Here is a 19,612-nt window from a genome sequence, read left to right on the forward strand (position 1 = left end):
GCTGAGCCCAGCCATGACTTACAAAGCCTTCTAGGTCATCCCTCCTTCCCGGAAGCCCTCACGAGGTCAAAATCCTCCTCCCACCAGGTAGAGACCACTGGTGACCATCCAGCCATCCACATACGTTCAGCAGGTGACCCCATTTCCACTAGAGCTGGTCTTTGGCCATTTGCACATCTTCTTCATTGAAAAGAATGCCCAGGACAAAATATTTTTTAACAATAAGGATGGGTATTTTCATAAGACATATCTTAGCAATGTGTACAAATAATTCAATAGTTTTATGCAATAATTTAACTCTGATTTAAATGTGTGAACGTACAAGTGACTTAACATTTTATGGACCAAGTTTCCACATTGAGGAAAACCATCTGTGACACGCTTCGCTGGAGGTAGGGTGGCCTGGGAATGGGGCAGAGGGACAGACTTCTACTCCAGCGCCACCGCTCCCTAGCAGGTGTTGTCAGGCGCCTTTGCGCCACCGTCCCTCTCATCTGTAAAATACTCTGAGCATCAAATAAGAAAGTATGTACAAAGTTCCCACTTCTATATCACTGTTTGATAAATGCCAGGTTTTTCATTCCCCTCATGCCCTTTCTCTGTTCAAATGTGAAATTCAGTCCAAGGTGAACTCACTTGTTGGTTTAATGGAGACGGAAATAACTGACTACAACTTCTAACTTCCTTCTACCAACGACGACGCTGAGGTTTCCCCAGGTGAACACTGAGGCATTTAAAATTCTCCTTTCGATTGGATTTTTAATTTTTTTTATTCATAAACTTTAACCCAGTTACAAAGTTAGTTTTTCAAGCTTAATGTGGAATATAAAAGTCATTTAAAACATTAATGTATAATTAACATTATACAAATACATAGCTCCAAGTGGTGATCAATTTAAATATCCAAACATTGAACGATGAAAGATCTGTCAAATGGATTTAATCTTAAAAACAATGGTTATGAAGACTAAGTAGTGATATGGGAAGCAATTGTGCAACAATATTGAAAAACTAACATCACATTTTTGTGTAAGTATAAAGATTACAGCTACGCACAGAAATTGCATATGAGAAAACTGAAACACCGACAATTATAAACATGATTGAGTAAATATATACACACACATTGTCTCTCTGTTTTCTGGTTGCAAATTCCCAGGCAGCAAGACCGCATCCCGCATGCTGTGAGAGGGTGGCCTGGCAGGAGGGTCCCGTGTGACAAAGCAGAGCAGCGGGAGCATGTCCCCTGCTCAGCTACTCAGCTCAGTGAGGTGGTAACGTCACAGCCACATCGTCTACTTAAACGCAAACACTGCTAAGAGCTGTCTGTTTCTTCCCATTTCAAAAAATGGAGAAGAAATTAAACATAACTGGTTAAGGCAAAGTTAAGATTACAAATTTAAGCACAAAAAAGTCAGTAAATGCAAATGCCAATGTCCTAATTGTAACATTAGCTCCACCACATTTCACATCCGGCTGCATCGACTGGAGGCTGAGGTCTAATTAGGAGCTTGCGCGATGGCAGGCAGCACAATGAGCACGTCCTGCCAGCGTCTACGCATCTGTTTCTCTCAGCTCAGCACCATGAGTTGGAAGCGCCTTGAAAGGAGGGGTCTTCCTCTGATCCAGTGTGTGTGTGTGTGTGTGTGTGCAGTGTCATGTGCGTGGTGTGAGCCAAGGAAACACCACAGCTCTGGGGAAATGCTCCTTTGGCAGTGGCAGTGCAGTGGCGCCCTTTGTTACAGGAACCGAGCACCCACGAAATGCGGGGGCGCCCACCTCGCTCCAACACGTCCAACTGGCAAGTGTCTACACCTCTGCAGTCACCTCATAGACTCACTTGCATTAATTTAAAAACCTTTTCCAAAACAGTTTTAGTTTCATTTAGAACGCCTTTTTTGGTTTTTGAGTTATTTTTTTTTTGTTTTAGAATTTATTGGGGAAAAAATTTATAACACTGCAGTGGAATTAGAAAAAGAAATAGAATTCGAGAAAATATGCCTGTGGTCCCACAGCCTAGAAAATCACCCACTTTCTATCCTTACTTTTCCTTCCTGTCCTCTTGAATATAATGCATAGTTTTGCGTAGTTGAAAAATAATTGTAATCTGTTTGGATGGCTGCACACACAAGCCTTGTTGGTGGGTCATCATTTGCCTAACTATTGTTCCACCGCTGCACATTTTGAAAGTATTTTAAATAATGCTGCAGTGGACGTACTCTGTACTACCACTTTGTGACAGATTTTTCCTTAGGTCTTCTGTTTATTTAATACATTCCTTGGAACTCCTCATGGGCTCAGTATTTCTTCAGAATTAGGTAAATTGGAAGTACATTTTTAGTACAGTAATAATTTATTATAAGTTATCCATTTGAACAAAAGTTCCAAAATCCCATAAAAAGCATATGTACATCACCTTTTCAAATAGACCTAGAATATTCTTTATTTTTTATGATTTGTAACAACTAATCTACTAAAAATTTATGAAACACTTGGTATAAATATGACAAGAGATTAATAAGTAAAATACTTAAAATCAGCAACTCCAATGACAAATACGATTCAAGGAAGTAAAAAAATAATAGCAAGCAAAATATCTGAAATATGCTCATTCTCACAAATAGTGAAAGAAATGGCAGCTAAAACATAAGATAGCATTTTTCACCCATCAGATTAGAAAATAATCTAATACTTAATAAGGTTTAAGAAAACAGGCTCTTTAAGGATTTGAAAAGAGGCTTTTAGATGACCATGCGTAACTTAGTGATTCACATTCTAGGTCTTTGTGTATTGAGAGATAGATGCCAGATGGATGGATGGATGGATAAATAGATAGATAGATAGATAGATAACAGTAGACAGATGATAGATAGATACAAGGTGTGATTAAACAATGTGGAGAATGTTTAAATAAAAAAATTATTACAGTGAAAGACACATTGCCATTCACCCCCCTCAAAATACTCCCCTCATTTCAAACACATTCATGCCATCGTTCTTGCCACTTTCTGAAGCAGCTCTGGAAGTCCTCTTTCCTGAGTGTCTTTAGTTGCACAGTCGTGGCTGCTTCGATGTCCTGAATCATTTTGAGTTTGGGAAGAGCCAGAAGTCGCACTGTGCCAGACCCAGGGAATAAGGTGGGTGAGGACACACCGTAATGTTTTTATTTGACAGAAATTGCCGTACCAGAAGCGATGTGTGACACGAGCGTTGTCATGATGGAGGATGAAGTAAAGACACTCAGGAAAGAGGACTTCCAGGACTGCCTCAGAAAGTGGCAAGAACGATGGGATAAGTGTGTTCGAGCAAGGGGGGTATTTTGAGGGGGATTAATGGTAATGTGTCTTTTACTGTAATAAATTTTTTATTTAAACATTCACCGTATTTTTAGATGACGCCTCATATTTGATGACGCCTCATAATCCATTTCAAAAGAAGTTCGCTCTGTGCCAGGAGAAGTTCAATATATTGAAAGTAAGAATGTTCTGGAAACCTGATATGATCAAGTGGGAAGAGGGGTCTGAGGAAGACACGGCAGCACAGCGAGACGCTTACACTAACCAGCAGCGATTCACACCTGTTAACTGCTGTGGGGGAAAAACAGACAGAAAACAGGAGCGATGCCATTCACATGGATTTTCACAACTGGAAACCATTTATCCATTGATTATGATCATAGTATTGGAGTAATTCTAAGTCTTAAATAATTATCACAGTTATAAAACCATGTCGTTTGCCATAAAGCTAAGACAACAGACACTGTGTGTAAGGCTGTGTTGTGACGATGGTGATTGCACAATTGTGGGTACAATATATGTGCACAAATACATAAATATCAACAGCCATACTCCTTCCATGGAAGCACGTAAGTGACTTCGTGTGCACACATCCCTGTGTGTGTGTGTCTGCCTGCGTGCCCACCATGTGCATGTCCCTGGCGCAGAGGTGGCAAGGCCTGGCTCCCTGAGCACCAGAATTTGCTGACTAGTGTACGAAATCTTGTGTGACATTGTCTCTACATACAATGGAAAAACAGAAAAGAATGAAAAAGGAACAAATGAAGCTCCCTAGGGAAGCAAGAAGTCACTGCAGTATAAATGTGGAAGCCACAGCAGCCGGCACACATTTCGGAAAGACCCATTTTTATTCTCTCTCTGTCAGGCCGACTCCAAGAGGCAGTGAAATATAATTATGGATCGCTGAGCTGCCCAGTGATGTCACGTCAGGACCCACGTGGGGCGGCCAAGGACCCGAGTGAGTTGTAGTGTTTTGGTTGCGGGGTCATGTTCAATCACCAAGCCTGCTGGTCACGGATCAATGAGCAGGGACTCATTAGATCCTGCCCAAAACCGGCCACCAGGACGGGAGTCCACTTGGGTGTCTGCGGCTTCAATTGTATACTGTTCATTCTGCAGCTTCATTTCAGAAAACTGCAGAAGTCCAGGCAACCTTTTGTCAGTAAAAAACAATAAAGGATATGAAAAGCCCCTCTTCACAGAACACTGGACGTCGCAAAACAACCTATAGCTATTATCGGGTATATCAAAACTGACAAGGAAAACTTTGGCTGTTGATTGAACCATATCTCACAGGGACAGCCGGGCTCCTCCACAGGCGCCCTGAGACGGGGCCGCCTACCCTGCAGGACCAGGGCTCAGAGTCTGGAGCTTAATTGAACTGGTGGTATTTGGATGACAGGGAAACACTGGTGGCATTGCCAAACACGTCACCAGGTGCCGTTCAGCAGCAGAGAAGGGGCACGGCACGGACTGGGAGACACGCTCGTTGTGTCCACGCCCCTTCTGTGGAAGCCAACGCTTCGCTCATGTGTTTGCTGGTCATTGTCCCCTAGCTTTAAAAACACTCGATCGATTGATACACACATTGGTTCCAATGTCATCAAAGAGGCAACTTTTTCCTGGAAACAGGAAAATGATTCCCGCACCTTCTCACTCACGTTTCACTTGTGCCCACATGGTTTGAGCCCTACGAGCTTCACTGTCACTTTGCATTTTTCTGACATTGCACCAAAACCTGTGTGTGAGTGTGTGTGTGTGTGGGTGTGTGTGTGTGTACATGTGTGTGTAGAAATTATAGCCCAATGAAATCAGGAAGAAACAATTTTGGGAATGTTGTTTTTCCTGTGCCACTTACAAGTAGGACAAAAATAAATGCACAGATCCTCAGCCACAGATGTGCAAAAAGGGCCGATATACACGCCGGCCGCCCCGGAGCCCCCACTGGCACTCCTCGTCACATCAGACCGGGCTCTGCACGCGTACCCTACCACAGCACATCTATTTCCTGGGTTTCTGAAACCGGCATTTGAAACATATAGTTTGATACTCAGGGAAATATTTCACAGGGTTCTTGGCACCTGGCCAGCAGGGACATCACCTGAAAGTGACAAACTCTCTTAATATCCCACATCATCATGAGTGATTCCTCCAGTAATTCAGAAGAATGGTTGTAATAATGCAACCTTCCTCTCAAAAGATGTGTGGACATGGCGACATGACTCACAGGTACATGCTGAGTCCCTCACTCGGGGTCACTCAGGGTCAACTGAAGAGTCTCTTCATCAACAAGCCATGACATAACATCCTTTTGGGGTTTTTAAAATGCATTCTATTGCATTGATAAGAAATGACGTTTTCAACAAATTCTAAACGCTGCAAAGATTCCAATTGTGAAAGGAACCTCGGGTTCTTTCGTTAAAGTTTACGACGATGGCCCTGAAATTTATGCCCACTCTTCTGAGCACAGCACCATTTCCTCCAGTCTCATTGGGGAAAATGTGCCTAGAAGTATCAGGGGTCATTGTCGTCTTCATTTCCTCTGACTACACAGAACCTCCTCCTCATGAGAGGGAGCAGGAATGCACAGAATGAGGCCGAGCGAGGCCCGCCTTTCTCCTCCTCGTGATGGTGGTTTCCACGTGCAGGTGGGACGGGGTGTGCGTGCAGCCATGCCGTCTGCCCTCTGGTTTCACCGGGACGCCTGTCAGACACAGAGTGGTTCTTCTCATTTTGTTTTTAGATTTATAAAGCATTTTCATTTTGTCTGAAATTCATGAAAAATTCAAGAAGGTATTTGGGGGAGGGGGTGATGGCTCATCCAATACAAAAATGGTTTCCTTGTTTAAACGTCTCTGGAAGAACTGTGGCAGCAAAGAGCGGTTCCCAGGAACAGCACAGCAGGTCCGCAGCACAACACGTCTGGAGACGGTCTAGCAGCACAGGGACATGCCCCCTCCCACTGCAGCCGTGAACTCGTGGGGCCTGTGTTCTCTTTCTCCGTCTGCGCTCGGACCTTAGCCCTGTTTGGATGGCATTTAGGGATTTTATTGCGATTTGCCCGTTTTCACGTGTAAAGGTGGGAAGTGACTCCTCGGGACAGCAGCCGGTGCGGACGGTGATTGAGTGACCTCATTTCAGGCTTTTTGTTACACAACAGGCAGCCCGCTCTGAAGATTGATACGGAAGTACCGGGCTCGCCGGCCGCTCGTCAGATGGATGGGCATTATGCTTCGGCAGGCGATGAAGACAGAGTGACTGTTATCATACTCAATACGAGGCCTTGTCAGCAGCGGAAAATCATCCCGTGTCACTGATTACGGGAGCGTTTCATGACTGTCATGCGAATTTAGTAGTGCGATGTCACGAGCAGGTTGCTGGGCCAAAAGTCTTTATTTGTGAGAAGAGTACATGGTGCCGACACCCCAGCCTGTGGAGCCCACTGCAAAGCAGCCCCTGCACGCGTGAGAACCAGGCAGCAGGGCGGGATGTGCTTCTGATGGCGACACGCAGCTCCCCTTGTTCTTAGCACAGGTGGGACCAGCCTCCCCCGCAAAGACTTTGTGGGTTCCAGCTCTGTGACATGTCCGTGCTGCATGAGGAAGGCCCTGCTCGGCTTACTAATCTGGGGGCAATAGTGATAACGTATGTCTTATGAAGCGCTTATGTTTTATTGACCACTTACTATGCTTTTCTCATTCACTCTTCACACACACACACACATACCAAGAGGAAGGTAACACAGTTCCCATGCTGTGATGGGGAAACTGAGGCTCAGAGAAGCGAGAATCTTGACCTAAGTAACACATGCTGTCTCTGACACTGCCAGCTGTGGGACCATCGGCCCCTCGCACACCCAGGGCCTGTCCCCACCCGCACTCTCAGCCCCCAGGCCCCCTGCTGCTGCTGACGTTGGAGGGTTGCCCATTTATGGCTTGCCTTCTACCCTGGTGGAAATGCAACCACGCCCAGGAGGGTAGGAAGTGTGTCACATCACAATGAAGTAGGTGACAGCATGCGTTCCAATGTTAAAACCACAGAGGCCAAGCTTGTAAATATTTTGTTCTCTCTTCCCAGTAAGTTAGGATGAGGGAGAGCAAACCCTTTCCAGGAACCACTAGACTCTAAGTTCCATGAGGACCAGCATGAGTTTCTGAGTCCCCAGCATGTGAAACAGACACTTGGCAGATGATCGATTCTTGCTGAGTCAATAATGACTTCCCAAGGTCAAATTCAAGAAGTGGCTGGTGAGAAGGGGGGAGCACAGGTGGGTGCAGTGGGCGAGACTAACCAGGCACGAGGAGCGTGTGTCCCGTGGAGAGAAGGGTCGCTGCTGGAAGCCCCTGGGAGGTGGGGGGTCGCCCTGGGGGGAGTCCATTATCCAGTTTACGTTTAGCGTTAAAAACGTCACTGGCTGTGACGTGGAATACAACTCCCAAGGTGGCAAAGTGGAAGCAGGACCTTGTGAGCAGGGATGAGGGTGCTTGGACTAAGATGGAGGGTTGGGCAGGAGAGGGACGGAGGACCCAGAGCTGGGGTTGGGCCTGTTGAGGGACAGAATGGAGGGAACAAGCCGAGCACAAAGTTCAGGGTAAGACGTTTGCTGATGGGTGTGTCGGGTGGGGACGCTGTCGGCTGCTGAAGACAACGCTGGGGTGACAGGGCGGGTGGTGGCTTAAAGGTCGGAAATGCGAGCTGGTGTTTTGATCAGACTCCGCTGGATATGCCTGAGAGACTTCCGGATAAATACACACCAGACGAGAAGGAGCTAGGCGTGTACATTTGGGAGGCATTCCAGCCCACAGGATGGTTTCGTGAGGAAGAGGAGGGAGCCCAGACCGAGCCAGAGAAGCCACGCTGGGATTGCACGGCACTTTGTTTATCCAGAGGTGATTGCCCCACAGTAAAATCCCACATAGGGGAAGAAGGGACCAGCAGTGAGTGGCCTGAGCTCCTGACGCCCGGATGGCAGCTCAGGTGACCTGGGACATCCTGGAGGTAACGAGAGCTGACCTGAGACAACGTCAGCATCCAGGCACGTTCTTCATAAAAATACTAGGAGGCCCTCGGGCAGACAAGGGAAAGCAGACATTCGTCTCAGGACTTCAGTTAGAAGTTGCCTTAGCTGCGTCCTCCCACGGCCAGACATAGGTCTGCAAGAGGAGGGCTGTTGTGTAACTTGAACCCCTCATGCCCACAGCCTTTCCATAGGAAGTTCTCAGAACATGCCTGTTGAGGACAGAATAACTGCTTGGGGTCCGTTCAGTTACTCGGCGCTGCCAGGACGTCTAGGCCAGAATGCAGTGAACGCAGCTCTGCAACCGTTGTTCTCAGGTTCCTCAGAAGACAGTAAATATGCGTGCACTTCCAAAATATTACATATCTGTATTCTCTCGGGATGAAGAGAGGCTTTTATGAGCACATGCGTTTGGGAGACAAATTCTATGAGAAGCTGTGGCTCTTGGGAGGAACGTGCGCATGCCAGGACGGGCAGAGCCTGCGTGGTGCGGCGTCTGGGCCCACTGGCTTCGCTCTGACGCTCCTGACAAGGCAAGGGTGTGCTCCGTCTGAGCTACGGCTATGACTCCATACTCCGCCGTAGGAACTATGCTGGAAAATCGAACCCCAAGAGACATGAATTAATGAGGATACCTTTGACCTTGAAAGAGAGCACCCTTGAAAAAATAATCTCGATGTCTCCAGATAACTGTCATGAGACAAAGCTGCAACTGCATATTGCTCTAGGGTCCCATCTGCACGTTAAATTACAGAGAACCCTGCATTTGGCCACTTTTAAAAAGGTACTTACATTTGGAATTGCCATTCTTGTTCATTGCACACATCCCGCTGGTCACTGCATCCCTGGAATTGTCAACCAGTCCCCAAGAGGGATCAGCTCATCTCCAGCCACGGGCACCCCTGTCAGGGCCACATTCCCTCTGCAGGTGGAAAGTCCATTAAAGCCCGAGGCTTAGGCGGCCCAGGTACCTCCCACAGACCCTAGAGGGGACAGAGGTGCCTCCACCATTTAAAAGTAAACGCACAATGAAGCAAAATGCGAAACTCCCCTACACAATGCTCAAAGTTTGGTAAACACGACAAAGTGTGTACTTTGTTCACAATTAGTCATTTGTGACACATAAAATCTAAATACTATAAGGCAATCTAGCCTTTTTTCCAAATTGAGTATAACATCTAACCACCAATTAAAATATGTTGTGGAACTAAAGCTTCTTGAACTGGCATTTAAATCTAATTCAATATGTTAAAATATGGAGAGTAAACATGCAGCATACTTTTAAACTTGAATAATTGAAGGACATAATTATTATAAGAAGAAATTTTTGACATGGAGGGAAAAGTAAGAACAGCTTCCAAATAATTGGGGGATTATTTTTCCAATTTGGGGCACATTTTTGACAAAGATATGGTTGTTGAGATGATGTGGAATCTGTACTCTTCACGTGAAGTTGGGTATAAATTTGGTTTAACTGTGTCAGTATTTTCGTTTGTGCTTTAATTTTTTCAGGGTGCCCTTTAATGGAAGAAGAAAATGTTCTCTCTGGGTTTAATATGTGATCTGATTTCATAAAACGTTTCTTACATTATGACCACTTTACGAACATTAAAAAGTCCCATTTTTCCCTTTAATTTTTAGCAGTGTTTCCATTATATAATCAATTCTTTCCATGGAAAGTCTGTTGTGAACATTGATTAAATTTCGCAAAAATTCTGTTTTCTGTGTCCACATCATTACAATGTACACACTCCAGGCCAGACAGCACCGCTTGCCTTAGGAGTAAAACAAACACTCCACGTCGCAACAAAAACACTGGTGACGCTTCTTCAAATGTTTTCCAAAATTAGGCTTGCATTCCTTCAGCCTACACTGTATAATAAATATTTGCAAACAGTTTTGATTTGAGAACGAAGGTGGTCTGTGCTTGGAAGCACAGCGAGTCCGACGGACGTTGCCCATGGCGGGCCTCAGCGGTCCCTGCGATCTGGCATCTGTGATCTCACGGTGACAGTGAGGACACTCACCGAGGACAGTCTTCATGCTCCACCTCTCGTCCTGCGCAATCCCCTCAAACGGAGGTCATGCCCGAGAGTCGTGTGCCAAGCAAGCCTCCTTCTGTGGCCATTCCAGCCTGTCACACACACGGGGTCCTGGGACCAGGAAGAGCCAAAAGGCTGGTGATCAGAATTCATAAAAATGCGGTTTCAGTAAATACGATGCGGAGGGGTGTTCACACCGCAGTTTGTTCAGTGTATTGACCTGCATGGAACTGCTGGCTGGACGACCAAACAACGAAGAGTCACCCCATCAGTGCTGTACCCCAGGTGCACCGACCTCAGCCCCGTGCCATCTGAGCGTGGCCCGTCAGCAGCACCCAGGCTGGTGTCTGACCAGACAGCCAGTCCCGTCGCCCAGACACACTGACCTGGGAACTGACCATCGTGGTCAGGAGGTGGAAGCTTCCAGCATTCCACCTGGAAGGGAAGCAGTACAGCGGCCGTGTGGCCCAGGCACCTGGCGCCCTCTCACTGGTCAAGGCTTAGCTTCTGGGGCTAACACCATGCCCTGCCCACTCCCACAAACCCCCCTTTAGACAGACATCCAAAGAAATCTTCCCTCCTCCTGGTGGTGAGGACATGCCTGGAGAAGGTCCCCAAGGACTTGCACAAGCTCGGAGCTCAGACACTTGCTCCCCACCCACCCCCCACAAATACCATGTGGTCCGATTGGCCTGCTCTGCAAGAACCAGGGTGAAGGGGCCGGCGTCCCTGGGGTCAGCCTCATGGCCCATTTCATGACCTGGGAGAGGGATCAGGGCAAAAGCCCCCGCCCACCAACGGTCCCCGCCCAGCTCGCCAGATGACCGGGTCCACACCAGTAACCAATACCACCACTGGCTTCCTCAGGAAGGTGTCCGTCTAGGGGTGTCCCTGGAACCCCACATTTTATGAGCTGTCTAAACTCTGCACATAAGCCAATGAAATATTTTTAACTAAATAGTGCTAAGAAGAATAAAAACAGTGCCTCTTATTTCTGAGGGAATAGACAGCACACTGGCTGGAACTGCCAGGCACTCACCACACTGGACCGGCCGCCACCACTCACTCACCGTCTGCTTTCCATTTCCTCTTCTGCCTGTTCTCATGAACTGAGCCACACTTTCTTCATTGACACAATCTCCGGCAGGGGAACCACCTGTTATCATTATCGGATTCAGGGCAACGTACACACTCCGTAATGTGTATTAAGGACGTCTGTGTGCGCTGGCCACGACTGAGCTGCAAAGCAGAAAGTGTAGAATCAAAGCAGAAATACAGATGGGAGGTAGCATTCTTGTAGACCTACTGTGTGCCACGTCTTCCAGGGCCTGATGCCCGGAAACCTCAGGCTGACTTTGCTCAGGAACAGGTAACAGGCTTCTCTGAGCCTCTGTCCCCAACTCTAGGTTGTTTGGAGGGAGGATGAAGGGAGACCTGTACATCGCATGTCGGACGGGGGCCGACCAGGGGTTCTCGTCCCCTCCTATTATGTTGTTTGAAGTCATGGAACCTGTAGTGTAAATACTCTTAGTCTCACTAAACGCAGGCACCTCGAAGTTCTCAAAAGAAAATGAACCTCAGACAGGCGCTGTTATGTGTGCGGCTCCACAGTCAGTGGCATTACCAGGGGTCATTTCTGTGACTTCCACACCAGCAGCGACTGTAACACTGCAGACAGCCTGGCCACCAGGTGCCTGCGACCGAGACACAGCTGAGCCATCACCAACAAGCCAATCCCAACTGCTGCCAGAACAGACAGAGCTCCAGGAAACTCGCTGCATCTACCCCCAAAGGACCGTCTTCAGGAAGCAAATCATCCACACACATGCAGCTTCACTGACCGTCCACAGCCGGGTGGAAAGGCGCTGCCCAAAACCAACCTTGGAGAACACCCGCTGCTGTCAGGAGTCCTAAGGCTCCCGAGAAAAGCCCGGTATGATCTTTGTAACAGTGAGAATTCATTCATAAGTTAAATGGACACCTAGTGACACTTGCCATGTGCTGGCCACATGCTGCTGTGATGCTGCAAATAGAAGAAGGTGTCAACATAAGAACGTTCAAACCTGTGGGAAATTTTTATAAGAGTTTATTTGATCCAAACTGACCACAATTGCCAGAAAACAACACCTCAAATGTTCCAGAGAATAACAGTCTGCAGTTTCTTTTGTGCATTTGAAATTAAGGAAGGAATGCAAGGAAGGTTACATAAAGGTGGGAGGAAGCAGGGCAGGTGGGATTACAGGAGAGTTACGATCCTGTGCTCCCTTGAGGGCGGTTTTGCTTCTGAGGGGTCTGATGAGAGGCATTGCAAAGGTGTGTGAACCTACAGTTAGAGAAAAAAAGTACATGAACATTGCCAACCTTGACAGCTTGAAGGTAAGAGTACCAGAGGACAGAAATCAGGAAGCAGAAGTGTGTGTGTGTGTGTGTGTGTGTGTGTGTGTGTGTGTGTGTGTGTGTGGTGGGGGGAGTGACTGGTAAGAACAGGGGTTCTAAGATCCTGTTCTTACAGAGCAGGCAGTTAAGACATGTCTGTAACTGATAAAGCAGGAAGTCAGTGAAGACTTGTTCCTAAGGCCACACAGGAAATGCTGTGGCGACGTGGAGGCGGGGCTATTGCCGCAGAGAAGCCATCCAGTGTCCAAATGGACAAGTCAGCAGTAATTGCAGCTGTTATATAATAAATCGTTCGCATAAGATTCAAAGTGGCTCCCTTGCAAAAACACTGAATATAGGACGAGTAGGGTACTTTTGAAACCCTGTATTTTGATGTGATTAAACAGTATTTCATTAATTTTAATGCACAAAGTTTTTATTTTTAAATGCATAAAACTTTTATTGTGGATCCACATTAATTGTTAAAATAAAATTAAGTCCACATGTTGTTTTAAAAAGCCACTTTTAATCTTTTCTGCAAAATCTGAATCAAAATCATTTAAACAAATGAAAAATATGAAATATTACTTTTGTCTTTTTTTGGTACCAGTTGAAATTTATTCTCTCTCTCTCTCTCCCTCTCTCTCTCTTTCTCTCTCTGTTTCATCACCAACACACACACACAATATATTTTTTTAATAAAAAGGAATCAGTAGTCATTAGCCACATGAATACAATGAGGAAATTTAAAACTGACAGTTCTTATTATCACCCAAGGCAAAATGATGCAGACCTACATTTGTAAATCTGCTTAACTTAACATATCAAATACTAGTGTCAAATGGAAGTAAGGGCAGATAATTTTAGAGAGTTGTTATTACATGACATTTGAAATCATATGCTATGTTCTGCAACACTCAAAGGAAGATAAAAATGAAAAATGAAGTTAATGAAAAGTTATTGCCTTACTGAAGACTGCAGAATCAGGCATTTTACATGAAAATAAAATCTTTTCAGAACACTAAAGCCTACAGAAAATAATAATTTACGCGTGAATTATCCTAATGGAGTACTCTCGGTGCCATGGCCACAAATAGTCTTCCCAGCTGAACCAGAAGTCTCTAATGGGATCCTCACACATGATTGACAAGTACGAATTTCTGGGGAGCACTCATGATGGCTCTCGTAGAGGATGGGGGTACTGCCTCAAGCTGGACTCCAATTCCCTTCTAAGTGCCACAGCAAGATGCGTGTTGGTTTCCCATTGTCTTTGTCTCTGTGTAACTGATCTGGACTGGCACTCGGTGTCTCGTAAGGTGTGGTGGCTTCCCTGCAGCTGCCCTGGCAGAAGCCAGCCGTTAGCCCCTTCCGTAACTGGGACCCACCATTGTGATCGACAGTTTGCAGGTTTCCTGGGTCTCCGCGCACTGGTCTGCTTACAGATGAAATACATGATGTTAAACTCTAAGGCTTTGTCTCGCCCTTCATGCCAGAGGTCAGCAAGGTCCCGGTTTCCGCCCCAGCCCATGGAGGTCTGTAGGGGCCAGTCACGCTGCTGGACACATGAGGACAACCTCAGGACTGGGACGTGCCCCTCTGCTCGCTGTCCTGTGGTCCCACACAGTGGCACAGGGCTTTGCAGGACACACCAGGGGGAACTTCACGTGGAGGGTAGTTTCCTGCCCACAGCCACCCTCACCAGATGCCATTGTTGTCCAGCATTGCTCACACCATCTAATCTGTTGACCAACAAATGAGGTATCACAGTGATTCCATCACCGTCATTATTTTCCTGGATATCACTGCACGTTTGTCATTTTCTTTACTCACAAATCCTCTTTCCACTCAGATTCTCTCCTGAGGTCACCTCCTTTCTTCCTGGGTTTGTCCATCAGGGTTTCCTTCTGTGAGTATCCGATGCTAGTAAACAATTTCTGTTTTAATCTCCAGAAACCTAATCATCCCATCCCTGTTCTTGAAAGAGAGAAAGTTAGGACAGTTACCTTCCCTCGGAATTTTAAAGGCGGCCTGCGTGCTCTTCCATCCTGGAGTTCATGAGTCAACTGCAAGTCTATTATTGCTGAGTATGCAAACTGTCTTTCTCCTGGGGCGGCTTTTACAGCTTCTCCTCATAATTGTAGCTCTGTGGTTTGACTAGAATATGGTTAAATATATACTTCTTCTAGTATATCTTCCTTGGAATTCATTGGACCTCTCAAATCTGAGGATTTAATAATTGATAATTATTATACTCATAAACTTTAGTAGCAAATGTGGCTTCTTCCCCCAGTTTCTCCTCCCTGGACTCGCTGAACGTACACTTGACCCTCCTACTCTTCTAAACATTGAGGACATAGCTGAGGGACAACACATTTATGCTAATGAAATACGACCTGTGTTTGGTTTTGATGCTCTGGTTTTCTGTAAGACCTTAATTTTTTTTTTAAGTTTTATCTGTCAATAGAACATTTTTAAAAACTCACCATTCATGGGAAACTACCTACCTTAAAATATATTTCAGGGACTAGATTATTTTGTGAAGTTATTAGTCTCTCCCTGCATGAAAAGCATGATTCTAGCTAAAATAATAATAATAATAATGTTCCAGCAACTCCCATGCATAAACTGAAAATTAAAGTTAACATTGAAAATGTTCTACTTAGTGAGACGTAAGCATCTAGAAGGCAGAATTTAATCTCTGCAGATTCTAGAACAAATCTATCTGATAACTGCAATCACCTATGGATTTTTTTTTTTTTCAATTTCTATGTTTTGCCGTTGGGCTGCAGACACACTTCACCATGCAGACAAACGCAAGTGCTGTGCCCAGTGAGAGGAAATGTAACTTCCTCCAGTGACGCCGTCTGTACCCTGGGTGCTGTGCTGTCCATGACACTCCTGCAGAAGGTGTCACCTTGTGAAAAGAATAGAGGCCAGAGTGCAGGCTGCAGGGGGCAGTCTGACTGAGGCTGTGGAAGGTGGCAGGGCTGCGGGCTCCAGAACCTGCCAGGCGAGTCTTGTGACAGAGGAGAAATGTCTAATGCGACAGGCTAATTTTAATGTAAAGGGAGCACGTCTCTAAATTAATTTAATTAATCAAGCTTCAGCAGAGGGAAACAATCTAGTGTTTGTGGGCACAGCCATGACAAAATAGTTCTCCTGCCCTAATATGACAGTTGCAGTGAGATCTTAGTCAGAGATTTACCCTGCTGGTTTCTGAGGGAGCAGTCTTAGAATTAATTAGGTGAAATAAACAATTATGCTCTTAAATCTCCTAAATTCAAAAACATGCCTATTGCTTAGTGGATAGTTATCATATTCTTAGTTTGTTGTTGTCGTTTGTTATGTTCTTATCTAATTAGCTGAGTTATTATTGCTTGTGGGTATTTTTGTAATATGAATTTAAATTTGAATTTAAGATACAAACATCCACATTTTTGACTTGCAACACCTCTCAGCTGCTTCTGTTCATTTACAGCAAGTAATTAGTAAGTAGCCACACCTAATGGAGACAAAATGCCTTAATTTAGTGCTTGATCTAGTTAAGAATTTACTAAAAAATAAACACCTGACAGTTGCATTCTCACCATGAAAAGAAGGCACATTTAACTGCTTTCAAGGTCAATCTCAAAGTTAGCCTGACCTCTGTCCTAATTGTGACAATTTATGAATCCCCAGCCCAGGGCTGGGATACTGGTGGGTGACCACAGCATTTCCAAAATTTTGGAAGTAGATTCTCTTTGAGGTGAATGGTGCTGTTTTGGCTTGCCTACTTCTTATTACGTGTTTGTGGACGGAAGTTATAAAAAAAGATGCAACCCGCACAGTGTGTACATTTGCTTGTCCTGCCCTGAAGACATCCAATCCTGCCTGTGGCTCCTGGTTCAGGCCACACATTTCGTGATGAAGCGGGGAGCGCCAAAGCCTGATCTGAGTGTGGAGAGCTCGGGGCCCGAACCGCACACACAACCTGATGGGGCTGCCGTGTCCGGACTCGCGGCCAACGGCAGCGAGGTCAGCGGGAAGTGGAGGATTAGAAGGCCCTTTGCACCAGCAGAGGTGCAGCGGGCTTATTAACATGTAGGAGCCAGGTTAGCTCTAGCTGCCTGTGCAAGTCTCATCCATCATCGAATTCACGTTGGCCCTCTTTAATGTTAATGAGATATGAAAGCCCTCCCTGCACCAGCAAGGTACCAGCCAACTGACATTAATGACACAGAACCAGCCCCAGTGAATGGAGAGAGAGGGTTCACCTACACGATAATTTATAATTGGCCTACTCAGGGGACCTAAGTCTTTGCAAGACAACTAGAGCCGTTTGAGCTTGCAAATATGTTCTTTTCAAGCTTGCATTGTCACGGGGAAGGTCTGAAAGAATCCGTTTGCATCTAATTCAGTCTTTAGTATTCTAGTCTGAAAAGATTCAAAGGAGAAAAGAAAGGAGAAGAAAAAACAAAAAGCCTCCAGTTTCTCTAAGGCCCACGTGTGACATCAAGATTTGTTGGCATAAAAATGCCCTTGTGACAGACATCATTATATCACTGCAGGAAGGAAAGGAATGAATAGGTCCCCAAATTTTCTGGCAAAGTGTCAAATATATGCAGTTTATGGCAAGGCCTCCGAAAGCCCCCTCTGCCTTCTGGGGTAACATAGGGCTAAAGTGGGGGCCCGCTGGGTAACACTTTGTTTTAAGTGTCCATCGCTGGGTGCCTAACTATTACTAATTTAGAACAGTGGCCTGGGGAACGATACTTGTGAGTCACATACATATCAAATGATTCCATGGTGACTACTTTTATCACAGTGAGTGCCGAGAAGAAGAGGCTTTGTTGATGGAAGCAGAAAGAGGGGCTGCGGTCGGTATCACTCTGCTGAGCCAGAGCTGGCAGGTTCTCAGGCCGGCTCTGGAATGAACCGGGGCTGCTGCCGGCAGCTGCCTCCATCACCGTGTTTGCACCTTGGCTTGGAAGCCAGAACAGACAATACTGACCTCCACATTGACAATTATCCCTGGATTCCTGCAAATGTGGGAGCCGTGGGAGGCTGCGCTGTGTCAGCTCCAGCCTCGCCTGCATCACTTTCTCCTGGAGCCCAGTCTCAGCTTGTCAGTCTGCTCCCATCTCTTCCAGAGCCTGCCCCAGGCCACAGAACCTGTGTGCCCCTGGCCTGCTCACCGTTCCCCTCCCAGTTTCACAAGCACGCCATACTTAATATGACCAAACCCACCTCTCTCGCTTCCCCCTCCCGTCTCCTATCTCCTTACCTTGTTTTGCTAAGCACACGTCCACTGTCCACATACACATGTCAGGGTCGGTCCCTGACGCTCTCCTCACCCCAATCCTTGCTAAGACCCGTCCATTGATTTTCCAGAATATATCCCGAAACCATCCATTTCTTCACATCCACGGCCTCCACGCGCGGTCAGACCCTGTGTCTCCCCTGGGCGCCCCAACAACCTGTGTTCATTCCACGATATTTCGCGCAGGCTCCCTGCGGCCAGGGTTCTCCTTGACTGACCATGAAACTCCACTCCCCAAGCCGTGTCCCGTGCGGTCTCCCCCCGCACTGTGTCTCGCGTGGCTCTCGCACGCCGCCCACGGCCACGCCGACCCCCTCCACGCCGGGTCCACACCTAGATCCGCCCCGCGCGGCCTCGGGTGCTGAGCGCGCGCTGGTCTTTCCATCCCGCTCGGACTTGCAGGCGGGAGAATCGGTCCCCAAGCTCCTAACGCAACCGCAGCGCCGCTCGCACTGGTTCACGGCACCCTGTGCGCGGTCTTCCTGGCGCTTAGACAACCTGTTTCTGTCTCATCCACCAAACCCTCTGCAGAGTGCCCAGCATCCATCCGTGTGCACACAGGCGGGCGCTGTGGGGTGAGCAGGCCGTGCAGGGACGCCGAGCGGTGCGGCAGTGCTCCTGAGCTATTGCACACAAAATTCCTAGGAAGAGGGATCGTGCGTGGGCTCCTTTAAGTGCTGGGACAAAGCCATCTTTTCTGCTTGGGAGGCCCTAACATGATGTAGCGCCTGAGTCAGGACGAGAGTCCCTGAAAAGGGGAGCAGATAGCCGCGTGGGACAGGGGCAGGCTGTAGGTCCAGCCTGCGAGGCGGAAACAGGCCACCTCCTGGGCGCTGAGAGGGCACGAAAAGTGTGGGGTCTGTCAGCTTCAAAGAGGACAGGTGAGAGTCGTGTCATGGAGACAAAGCAAAACCAGCGGCTTGAAAGCCAGCTGTGGATGGGGGCCCAGCTAATGATTTCCATGTTGCCACCATGTACGGGGGATGGCATGTGGGGGCCAGGTTCCCGCTGGTGCAACGGAGGCTACACGTGGGTGCGGGGGAGGCTGGAATGATCCACGCGCTGGTACATCAGAGTTGGAGACATCAATGCAAACATGACTGTGCGTGTGTGAGTGCATGTGTGTATTGTGTGCATGTGTGTGTGCGTGTTTGTGTGTGCATTGTGCACATGTGTGTATGTGTGTGTATGCATGTGTATGTGTGTGTGTGCATCTGCATGTGTGTATGGAACTCACGTATATGAATATACACAGATACATATAGAAACAGTTATGGGTACTCAATAGACAGGGCTTAGCGCACATACCCAGACCTGTTACCTCCCGTCAGCTGACAGGGTCTGGAAGCAGTGAGCATACCTGGTGCGTAGATCTTGCTTTCTGACACAATTATCCAGCGAAAGGAACCAGCAATCCGTGGACAAATGGCTCCTTCTAGAACTGGGTCAGGAAATGTATGAGAGGACCCTGGAGCATCTTGAATTACTAGAAAGTAAGGAAGTGCTCCCACAAACAAAAACAAACCCATGCTAGGGCATGTCGAAGGGACACAGCCGCCGGCCCTTTCAGGGCTGCCAACCA

The sequence above is a fragment of the Rhinolophus sinicus genome, chromosome 4 (assembly GCF_057876585.1).
Source record: "Rhinolophus sinicus isolate RSI-liver-muscle chromosome 4, RSI-T2T, whole genome shotgun sequence".
Lineage (NCBI taxonomy): Eukaryota > Metazoa > Chordata > Mammalia > Chiroptera > Rhinolophidae > Rhinolophus > Rhinolophus sinicus.